The sequence below is a fragment of the Canis lupus genome, chromosome 4, assembly GCF_003254725.2.
Source record: "Canis lupus dingo isolate Sandy chromosome 4, ASM325472v2, whole genome shotgun sequence".
Taxonomy (NCBI): Eukaryota; Metazoa; Chordata; class Mammalia; order Carnivora; family Canidae; genus Canis; species Canis lupus.
The window spans coordinates 37,515,233-37,525,768 of NC_064246.1; the positions used below are offsets into that span (position 1 = coordinate 37,515,233).

Genomic DNA, 10,536 nt, shown 5'->3' on the forward strand with positions numbered 1-10,536 from the left:
GGTAACTGCTCCACATATTCACTACCCAACTTCTCAGGTCTCGTTAAGAAGGGGAAGGACTCTTATGTGTGGGTGTCAGCTAGTCTCATACCAAGAGATACGGAGACATAGAGTTTTCTTAACCCTTCTGAACTCAGGGAGGGCTACCTCAAATTTTCATTTCTTGCTTTTGTGATATATGAGGTTGCTTGTCTCCTATCATCCCTGGAGGTTAAGTGGAGCATTTATTGCCCTATTATATCCTTATAACCACACCCACACTACAGTTTACCCTCGAATTGTATAAAGTGACAATATTGAGGGGGTGGGTCTACTTCAACCAGATCCTGTGATTAGGTCTTCGTTGGAGCTTGTCACTTTTGAAGGCTCCTGAAAATATGCCTGGAAGCTTTTTTTTTTTTTGTCTTATCTAATGAAAGGATTAGGAAAATAATGAACCTAATATTAGGATATGTGAACAGGTACAAATGGAGGAAGCCAGAATTGTAGTGCTACTATTATTCTCCCTCCATGGCCTGGGACACAGTTTAGAAGCTGAAGTAGACAGTCACTAGGCACAGATGTTTATCTCTTCCTTTCTCTAGTCCAAGCTACTGCTATCCCAGCAACCTTGATCTCAGATGCAATGGAGACTATACACACCACACTCCTATTAAAAGGCACAAATAGGTTTGGAAAGGAAAATATGCTCTTCAGAGAGTGTACTAATATGAGTATTATTTTTTCTCTATAGGGAATGAAAGATTTCTGAGAGAAATTTTCTTCCTAGGAGGGGTTGGAGGAGAACTCTGTGGCTAAGTAGAAGTGTACACACTGAGACAGGACCCAGCGCAGTGATCAGCATAGCCTGTGGGACCTGGCACCCTTGACTCCTGGGAACATGGAAAGAGCTGCTGTGCTTTGAATTCCATAATTTTCTCATGATGTCTGTCTTTTTCTCTGAACTGCCAGCTTCTACTTAGAACATTCAAACCTTCAGAGGCTGTGGCATTTATCACTTTGTTCAAGGTAGGAGGTTCCATAATCACAGGAATGTACAGCTCTGGGCTCTGCCGGGGTCTGGGGTTCCTTCTTGTTCTGACTTTCCTTCTGCTCATGAGACATACACCTAAGCCACAGTCTCCCTTCTGGATTCAGGCCCCTGACAGTATCCTCACAATCCATAAAGCCAGTTTTGGTTTGAACAGAGCTGGGCTCTGTACAAGGCTAAAATCAATGTGGCTTTTTTCAGGGGGCTCTCCTAACATTTGCCTTTTGTCTTGAGCTGAAGCCATTGAAGCGAATGACTCCTTTGTCTGAGTTTACTTTTGTGAAGAGCCTGTCCCTACTATTGCAGGATCTGGGGTGTCTTACTTAAAAAGTTTCTACTATCCTGCTGTTCTGAGCAGGGTGGCTCTTTCCACTGGTGTGGGAGATCCTTGATCTTGCATTTTTTCATATCATGAAGAGTGTGGGGTTATATGAGGCCAGCCTTTTCTTTACTCTCTGTTTACACGAGGAGACCAGAAAAGAATGAGCATCTGGAAATCACACTATCCTCTCTCTAGACAAGAGGGATATTTATTATTCATGAACAATAAATATGTCAAGAGTCTTCTGCATTGAGTTTCATGGATCTTTGTGTTCTTTCCCTGTTATTCATTTTTAAAATGGATAAGAATATGTTCTGTTGATCTTCTTTAAAAAATTCAAATAAAAAAACTGCTTTCAATATGTGATTTTCTTTATTTCTTTATCCATTCATCAGTCAATGGACATTTGGGCTTTCTCCATAGTTTGGCTATTGTTGATAATGCAGCTATAAACATTGGGGTGTATGTACCCCTTTGAATGTATATTTTTGTATCCTTTGGGTAAATACCTAGTAGTGCAATTGCTAGGTTGTAGGGTAGCTGTATTTTTAATTTTTTGAGGAATCTCCATTCTGTTCTCCAGAGTGGCTGCACCAGTTTGCATTACCACCAACAGTACAAGAGGGTTCCCCTTTCTCTGCATCCTTCCAACACCTGTGGTTTCTTGTGTTCATGTTAGCCATTCTGACAGGTGTAAGGTGGTATCTCCTTGTGCTTTTGATTTGTATTTCCCTGATGATGAGTGATGTTGAACATTTTTTCATGTGTCTGTTAGCCATCTGATGTCTTCTTTGGAAAAGTGTCTAATCGTGTCTTCTGTCCATTTCTTATCTGGGTTATTTATTTTTTTGGGTGTTGAGTTTGATAAGTTCTTTGTAGATTTTGTATACTCATTGTTTTTTGGATATGTCATTTGCAAATATCTCCCATTCTGTAGGCTACCTTTTAGTCTTGTTGTTTCCTTCGCCATGCAGAACCTTTTTATATTGATGAAATTGTAGTAGTTCATTTTTGCTTTTATTTCCCGTCTCTGGTGGTATGTCTAGTAATAAGTTGCTATGGCTTGAGGTCAGAGAGTTTGCTGCCTGTGTTATTCTCTAGGATTTTGATGGATTCCTGTCTCACATTTAGGTCTTTCATCCATTTTAAATTTATTTCTGTGTATAGTGTCAGAAAGTGGTTCAGTGTCATTTTTCTGCATGTTGCTGTCCAGCTTTCCCAACACTATTTGTTGACAATTATAAGAGAATACAATGAAAAATTATATGCCAACAAATTAGGCAATCTGGAAGAAATGGACAAATTCCAAACTTCTTAATTATCCAATGCAGGATCCCAGAATCCAGAGATTTTCTCCTGGAGCCCTCTATACAGTCACCTAGATTTGACTGTGAATAGAAGCCCTAGTTGCCACTCTAACCTCTGCCCAGGCTATGCTGTTTCCCTACAAGGAAGATGCTTTAATATTTTGCAAGAATTCCTACCTAGGTATCTTTCTTTGCAATGGTTTAGTAAAGTGGGAAGAATAATAGATAAAACAAGAGTCAGTGTATTCTGGAGGTTAGGTCTAGGGATCTCTTCATATATATCTTTATTTTTCACAGATATTAATAAAAATGATTTCAGTTTCGGCTGCATATATTTTGGTGGTCTGTTATTAGGTTCATAAATGTTTGTAATTGTTATATCTTTTAGCTGTTGAAACTTTTATTAATACATAATGTCCTTCTTTGGCTCTTGAAAACTATTTTTGATTTGAAGTCCATTTTGTTTAATATTAATAAAGCTAACTTGCTCCCCTTTGGTTATGATTTTCATGAAATATTTTTCTCTATCCTTTCACTTTCAATATATTTATGTTTTTGGATCCAAAGTGAGTTCTTACAGACAGCATATAGTTGGTTCATATATTTTTATTCATTTTGCCGATCTCTGTCTTTTGATTGGAGAGTTTAAGCTACTTACACTTAAGGTAATTATGTATAAGGATGGAGGAGCATCTAGGAGGCTCAAATGGTTAAGTGTTCTGACTCTTGATCTCAGCCTAGGTTTTGATCTCAGATTTGTGAGTTCAAGCCCTGTGTTGGGCTTCACACCCAGTGTGTTTTCTTTTATACTTAAAAGAAAGAAGTAATTACTTACAAGGAGAGATTGCTTCTGTCACCTTTCCGTTTGTTTTCTACACGCCTTATGACTTTTTTCTTGGTCCCTTGTTTCCTACATTACTGTCTTCTTTTGTGTTTAGTTGATTTTTATCTCAAAATATCTATATTCCTTTCTAATTCCTTTTGTATATATTCTATAGCTATTTTCATTGTAATTACTCTGGAGATTATATTTAACATCCCAAAGTTATAACACTCTGACTTAATTTGAACAATATATAGACACCCTGCTCCATTAATAGCTTTGTCTTCATCCTTTTTAGTTGTTGATATTATGGGATTACTATCTTTATACATTGTGTGTCCCCAGACATAAACTAGTAATTCTTTTAAGTGCTGAGTTTCTTAATTTATGTAGGAAACTAAATGTGGAGTTACAAAAAAAGTTACAATAACACTAGCTTTTAGACTGATAATTTAAAAAATGTATTGGTCTCTTAAATCATGTAGAAAACAAAACATGGGGTTACAAACCATTGTTATAGTTGCCCATATATTTACCTTTATTGGGATCTTAATTTATTCATATTGTTTTGAATTATTTTCTATTGCCTCTTCTTTTCATCCTGTGGGACTCTTGAGCATTTCATATATGGAAGGTGAGTGGTAACAAACTCCCTTAACTTTTGTTTATCTAGGAATGTCTTAATTTCTCTCTCAATTTTCAAGGACAGTTTTGTTGGATGTAGGATTCTTAGCCTATAAAACTTCTTATGAGAAATCTGCTCATGATCTTATTGAGGATCCTTGTGTGGGATGAGTTGTTTCTCTCTTGCTGCTTTCATGAGTCTCTGTATCCATTCTGGCTTTTGAAAGTTTGATTATAATCTGTCTTTGTGTGGATCCTTTTGAGTTCATCTTACTTGCAGTTTGTTGAACTTCTTGAATGTTTATATTTGTCTTTCATCAAACCTGGGACGTTTTAAGCCATTATTTCTTCAGATACTTTCTGAGCCCCTTTCTCTCTCTTCTCCCTCTTGGACCCCTATTATATGTATGTTGGTTTATTTGATAGCATCCCACAGCCTCTTTACACTCTTTACTTTTCTTCAATCTTTTCCCTTTCCTGTTTCTTGGATTCAATAATGGCCATGATCTTATCTTTAATTCTTTGTTTCTTTATTCTGCCTGTTCAAATCTGCCTTTGAATACCTATAGGGAATTTTTCATTTCAGTTATTGTACTTTTCATCTCCAGAATATCTTCCTGGTTTCTTTTTTAGGTTTTCTATTTCTTTATTTGTATTTTCATTTTGTTCAGATATCCTTTTTTCTTGACTTTCCCCATATCTTCTTTTAATTCTCTGAGCAACTTTAACACAGTTGTTTGAAGGCTTCATGTAGTATATCTTCCATCAGATCTTTTTTCATGGAAAGTTTCTATTAATTATTATTTTTCTTTGGGACATATTTTTCTGTTTTTCTGTATGGCTTGTGATTTTTTTCTTTTGAAAACTGGACGTTTGAATGTGATAACTCTGGAAATAAGATTCTTCATTTCCCAGGGTTAGCTATTTGTTGTTGTTGTTGTTTTTAAATTTAATTTATTCATGAAAGACACACAGAGAGAGGCAGAGACATAGACAGAGGGAGAAGCAGGCTCCTCACAGGGAGCCAAGATGTGGGACTCGATCCTAGGACCCCGGGATCACACCCTGAGCCAAAGGCAGATGCTCAACTGCTGAGCCACCCAGGTGTTCCATTATTGTTATTGTTTTTGTTTACTGTTCCTGTTTTTTTATTGTTGTAGGTTCTCCCTCTGTGAGGATTAGCCCGAAGTACAAACTTAAGGTTTCTCAGGTCTTTTCTGAGCCTTTCCCTGGGCATGTGTTTACTTTCTAATTTTCCCCATATATGCAGTTGTTTTGGAATGTCTGGTATTTAATGTGTGGCTTCCAAAAGGAGAAAGAGAGAAAAACAAAAGGAAGGAGTAAAAAGGTATGGACCTTTAAATATCTTGCAAGTCACTTCAGTCAGAAGAGAGGCTTGTAGCAAGGGGGAGCAGGTTTAACAACAATGGCTGTCTGCCTCTTTGGACCTCTATGATCAGAAGTAGACATCAGCAATCAGAGTACATATTCCTGATATTTGGAGGACAGAGTCCTGGTCCTTGCTGCTCACCCAGGGCAGACTGTGTGCAGGTTTTTTTCCAGAACATGTGCACAGCTGTCTGCCATGGGGCTAGAGATGGAAGACAGGTAGCTGCTTCTGTTCTAAAAGCTGAAAGGAACTTAACTGCAATTTACTATCCAAACCTTCTCCTTGAGGTTGCAAGCCTTAAATAATCTCCAGGGCTCCAAAATAGTTACATCAGAAAGATTCTTCTAGTGCAGTTGTTATCTGTTTGGGGAGACAGATTCCTGGTTCTTCTTACTTGGCCATCATCCCAGAATCTTCTCTAAATAATCCTTGCAGTAATGAGGTCATTTTTCTGGGGGAAAAAGTCTTCTTTAGTTCCCAATATTAGTTAGCTATATTATAGAATTATAATACTATCGGCTTCATAAGTAAAATTTTAAGCTGCTGAACTCAAACTCTGTATCCTTCCTGTAGTTTGATTTCCTTCTTGTTTGATAACTGTAATGAGTCTATCTTGCTCGGGAGACCCAAACCTCTACTATTCTGTGATGGTTTTTTTGATGTGTCAGATTGGCTAGGCTACAGTCCCCAGTTATTCAATCAAATACTAATCTAGATGTTTCTGTGAAGGTATTTTGAAGTTGTAATCAAAGTACATGATCAGTTGACTTTAAATAAAGCAAATTATTTTATATTATCTGGGCGGGCCTGATTCAATTAGTTGAAAGGCCTTTAAGCTAGGACTGAGACTTCACCAAGAAAAGGAATTCTTGGGCAGCCTGGGTGGCTTAGCAGTTTAGTGATACCTTCAGCCCAGGGTGTGATCCTGGAGACCTGGGATTGAGTCCCCCGTTGGGCTCCCTGCATGGAGCCTGCTTCTCCTTCTGCCTGTGTCTGCCTCTCTCTCTCTCTCTCTGTGTCTCTCATGAATAAATAAATATAAAAAAAATTTTTTTTTAAAGAAAGGAATTCTTCCTGTGGACAATACCTTCCAAGTCCATGTCCCAGAGTTCCAGCCTGCCCGTTCTGTTGGTATGCTGTGTGGATTTTAGGCCTGCCTGGCTAACACCCACAGTTTTGTAAGCCGATTCCTTCCAATAAGTCTCTTAATATGTATCTTCTACAAGTTTGCTTCTCTGTTTGAACCCTGATTGATACACACCTACACGGTGATGCTTTGCTTGGAGTGACAGGCTCCTTCCTGTTTTCTTTACATTAGCTCTCCAAAGTCCTACAGGATCAAAAGACTTCTACTTCCAGCCTCCCTCTTTCTTTTCTACTCTTCCTTCACTGCAGGATGTCTCCCTTCCCCCTGAAAATTCCCTCTATACAGCCTCACATCTCTGGTGTTATTATTTATGTCCTGATTCTGCCCTGAGTGACCCTAAAAATCCTAATTACACCGATATATAAAAATATTCTTTGGAGTTTGAGCATTTGAGCAAAAATCAGCCCCTGAAAGAGAATTTCTGGTGACAAAGGGGGTATAATAATAGATCAACTATAGTCTTCAAAAAATGTGAATATCCCAATAGTTACAGAAATGCTGAGGGATTTTTATAGATTCAAGGACACTAAGGAGACATGATAACTTAATACAGTATCAGATCCTAGACTAGATCCTGAACTGGAGAAATGCTCTAAAGGATATTACTGGCTAAATTGACATAATTGAAATATAGACAGTAGATTAAATTCTTTGTTACTAACCATTACCAGAGATGATAACTATATTGGGGATAGGAAACAAAATATCCTTGTTCTTAGGAAATATTCACTGAAAAATTTATGGGTAAAGTATAATAATATATGCAACTTATTCCCAAACATTTAGGTGAAATATATGTATATGTATATGCGTATGTATATGGAAAACAAATGAAACAAAATGCTGAAACTAGATAATCTGGGTAGTAGGTCTAATAGCATTCTTACTATATTGCAACTTTTCTGTACATTTGATTTTTTTTTCCAAATATAAGTCTTTAAAAAAATGGCCCATGCCTCTCTGTTCCCTGAATTTTATCTCTCCTTTGAGATTCTCTGGCTTCAGTCACATAGCCCCCACACATATACTATTCTAACTTCAAAACAGTTGTATCAGATTCTGTCTCAGTGAAAAGCAGAAGGATACACTTATCTAACATTTGTGTTTACAGAATATAGAAAAAGAGCACAAGGGAAAGTGAAATAAAAAACACACATGGTGTTCAAAAATACAAAGTTAATATAGAAACACAAAGAATTATGTTCATAACATGGAGATTTCAGGTACTGAGAATCAGAGTGTAGATTTTGGAGTCGTAACAGCTGAGTTCTAATCTTTGCTCTGTCCAATAGCAGCCATGTGATCTGGAGCAGAACATTTTGCCTCTTTGTTCTTTAGTTTCCTTACCTGGAACCTGGAGATAGAAATCCTCTGTGTATGGAGGAAAAAAGAAAAAGCAAGCATGTGAAGTCAGTTCCTGAAAATAAAAGTTTAAGGAGAGAAAACTAAACACCAAACAGTCTCCTAACCTAAGATTTTAATGAGCTTCATTGGTATTTTCTGGAGTCTAAAAAAGCTTTGAAGTCTACAAGGATTTGTGATTGTAGTGGGGTAGAGAAGGAAATTGGGGAAAGAGAAGGGCCTCACTTACTAAGGCTTTTCTCAGAGCTATGTGCTTTACATGTGTGTGTATTTATTTATTTATTTATTTATGATTTTATTTATTTATTCATGAGAGACACAGAGAGAGAGGCAGAGACATAGGCAGAGAGAGAACCAGGCTCCCTGCAGGAGCCCGATGTGGGACTTGATCCCGGACTGAGGAACCATGCCCTGAGTCAAAGGCTTCACCCAACCACTGAATCACCGAGGCATCCCCTCTATTCCCTTTTGTATTTTCTACATTTGTTACCAAGTGCCATATTACCTTTAAAAAATTTTTTTAAAGTTGTCTTCACACCCAGTGTGGAGCCCAACGAGGGGCTTGACCCTGAGATCAAGACCTGAGCTGAGATCAAGAGTTGGATACTTTTAACGGACTGAGCCACCCAGGGGCTGCCCCTAAAATTTGTTTTTAAACAAATTTCCACCCACCGGCTTAACACCAAAACCCTCCCCGAGGCCACAGTCCTTCTCCAGGGCCTTGGTTGGCTCTGGCAGCTCATTAGTTGTTTCTTCAGCAGGAAACTGCTGGACTTGTGCTTTATTTATTTATTTTTTTTAAATTTTTATTTATTTATGATAGTCACAGAGAGAGAGAGAGAGAGAGAGGCAGAGACACAGGCAGAGGGAGAAGCAGGCTCCATGCACCGGGAGCCTGACGTGGGATTCGATCCCGGGTCTCCAGGATCGCGCCCTGGGCCAAAGGCAGGCGCTAAACCACTGCGCCACCCAGGGATCCCTGGACTTGTGCTTTAAAGTAGGGATCAGAGGGTGGGAATAATCCAAGGAGGGGAGGTGACACAGGTGGACATTTACTTTTTACTCTGTATCTTTTATGTTTTTGTATATATAATCATGTGCATGTAGTGTTGTGGCATCATTGAGCATGATGGTCACGAAAGAATTTTTGAGATGTTTTATGGTATAACAGTAAGTTTATTTAAGTGGCATGGGGTTAGGGCTTAAGGGCAGAAGGATCTGCACTCCTGCTGTATGAAGTTAGTAGTTGATGGGCCGGCTGGGAAACCGGGGCTCCAAAAAGGCGGATCACCCCCCCCCCCCCAACCCTCTCCAAGACCGCGGACTTTCCCCGCCCTCTTCACTGCGGCCTCCACGTCACCATCAGGAAACTGAAACTTTCCACCCAGGAACTTCCCAATTGGGAAAACCTCGCCCGAGGGTGCTTGCAATAAAGTTCATTTCTCGGATCCACCGGCCTCGTAGCCTCTTTTCTTACCACCGCCAGCGGGAGCAACTTTACAGTAGTTACATGCTTAGTGCTCAAGGGCGTCAGGATGTGCAGGGAGTATTAGGTCATATGTCTTTTCTTCAAATTTCTACTCATAAAACTATTTTCAAAAGAGTTCTCTGGTGCTTATCATTCATCTTGATATTAAGTATTCGTGAGATATACAGGCAGTCATGAGACCCTTTAAGAATATAGCAATCAGGGATCCCTGGGTGGCGCAGCGGTTTAGCGCCTGCCTTTGGCCCAGGGTGCGATCCTGGAGACCTGGGATTGACTCCCACGTCGGGCTCCCGGTGTATGGAGCCTGCTATCATAAATAACTAAAAAAAAGAATGTAGCAATCAGTATGTATTTCATCCTCATCAGAACTATGCAGGCTACAGACTAGCCTTTTGGACTAGAGGTGAACATTTTCCTGCTTCTATCCTCCATCAATAGTACTTTTAAAAATCGGAGAATTTGTTTATTTAAAGACATACCCAGGCCCCTTCCCAACCCCTTCCCTCCCTGCTCTGGACCCCTAAAAACCTCTAGTTTACCAGCTGGTCCTTCTCCAGCCAGAGTCGGAGGCCTTCTGCTCTTAAGGGAGGGGATTGAGGGGTGGAGAATCTACTGTTTTTTATTGATGGGGAATTGAGGTTTGGAGGGATAACGTTGGCTTTTTTATTTTATTTATTTATTTTTAAAGGATTTTATTCATTTATTCATGAGACACACACACACACAGAGAGAGAGGCAGAGACACAGGCAGAGGGAGAAGCAGGCTCCATGCAGGGAGCCCGACGCGGAACTCGATCCCGGGCCTCCAGGATCACGCCCTGGGCCAAAGGCAGGCGCCAAACCGCTAAGCCACCCATGGATCCCTGGCTTTCTTTTTCAATTAAACAGGGATACAAATATATCTACCAGGCAGTAGATAAGGGGGAAATAGGCCCTCAAAAGCTCAGAATCACTCACTATGATGGAAACTTAAATCCTAATCATTACTATTTGAAAAGGGGTAGCGCGCTGCATGCCGGGATTTGTAGTCCCCTCCCGGATG

The 10,536-nt window shown here is 39.5% G+C and overlaps 1 long non-coding RNA gene across 1 annotated transcript in view; it reads left to right on the forward strand.

Moving 5' to 3' along the window:
• The window catches only part of LOC125754963 (uncharacterized), a 54,422-nt gene that overhangs the window by 12,108 nt on the left and 31,778 nt on the right, over positions 1-10,536 (forward strand). The window lies entirely within an intron of this gene.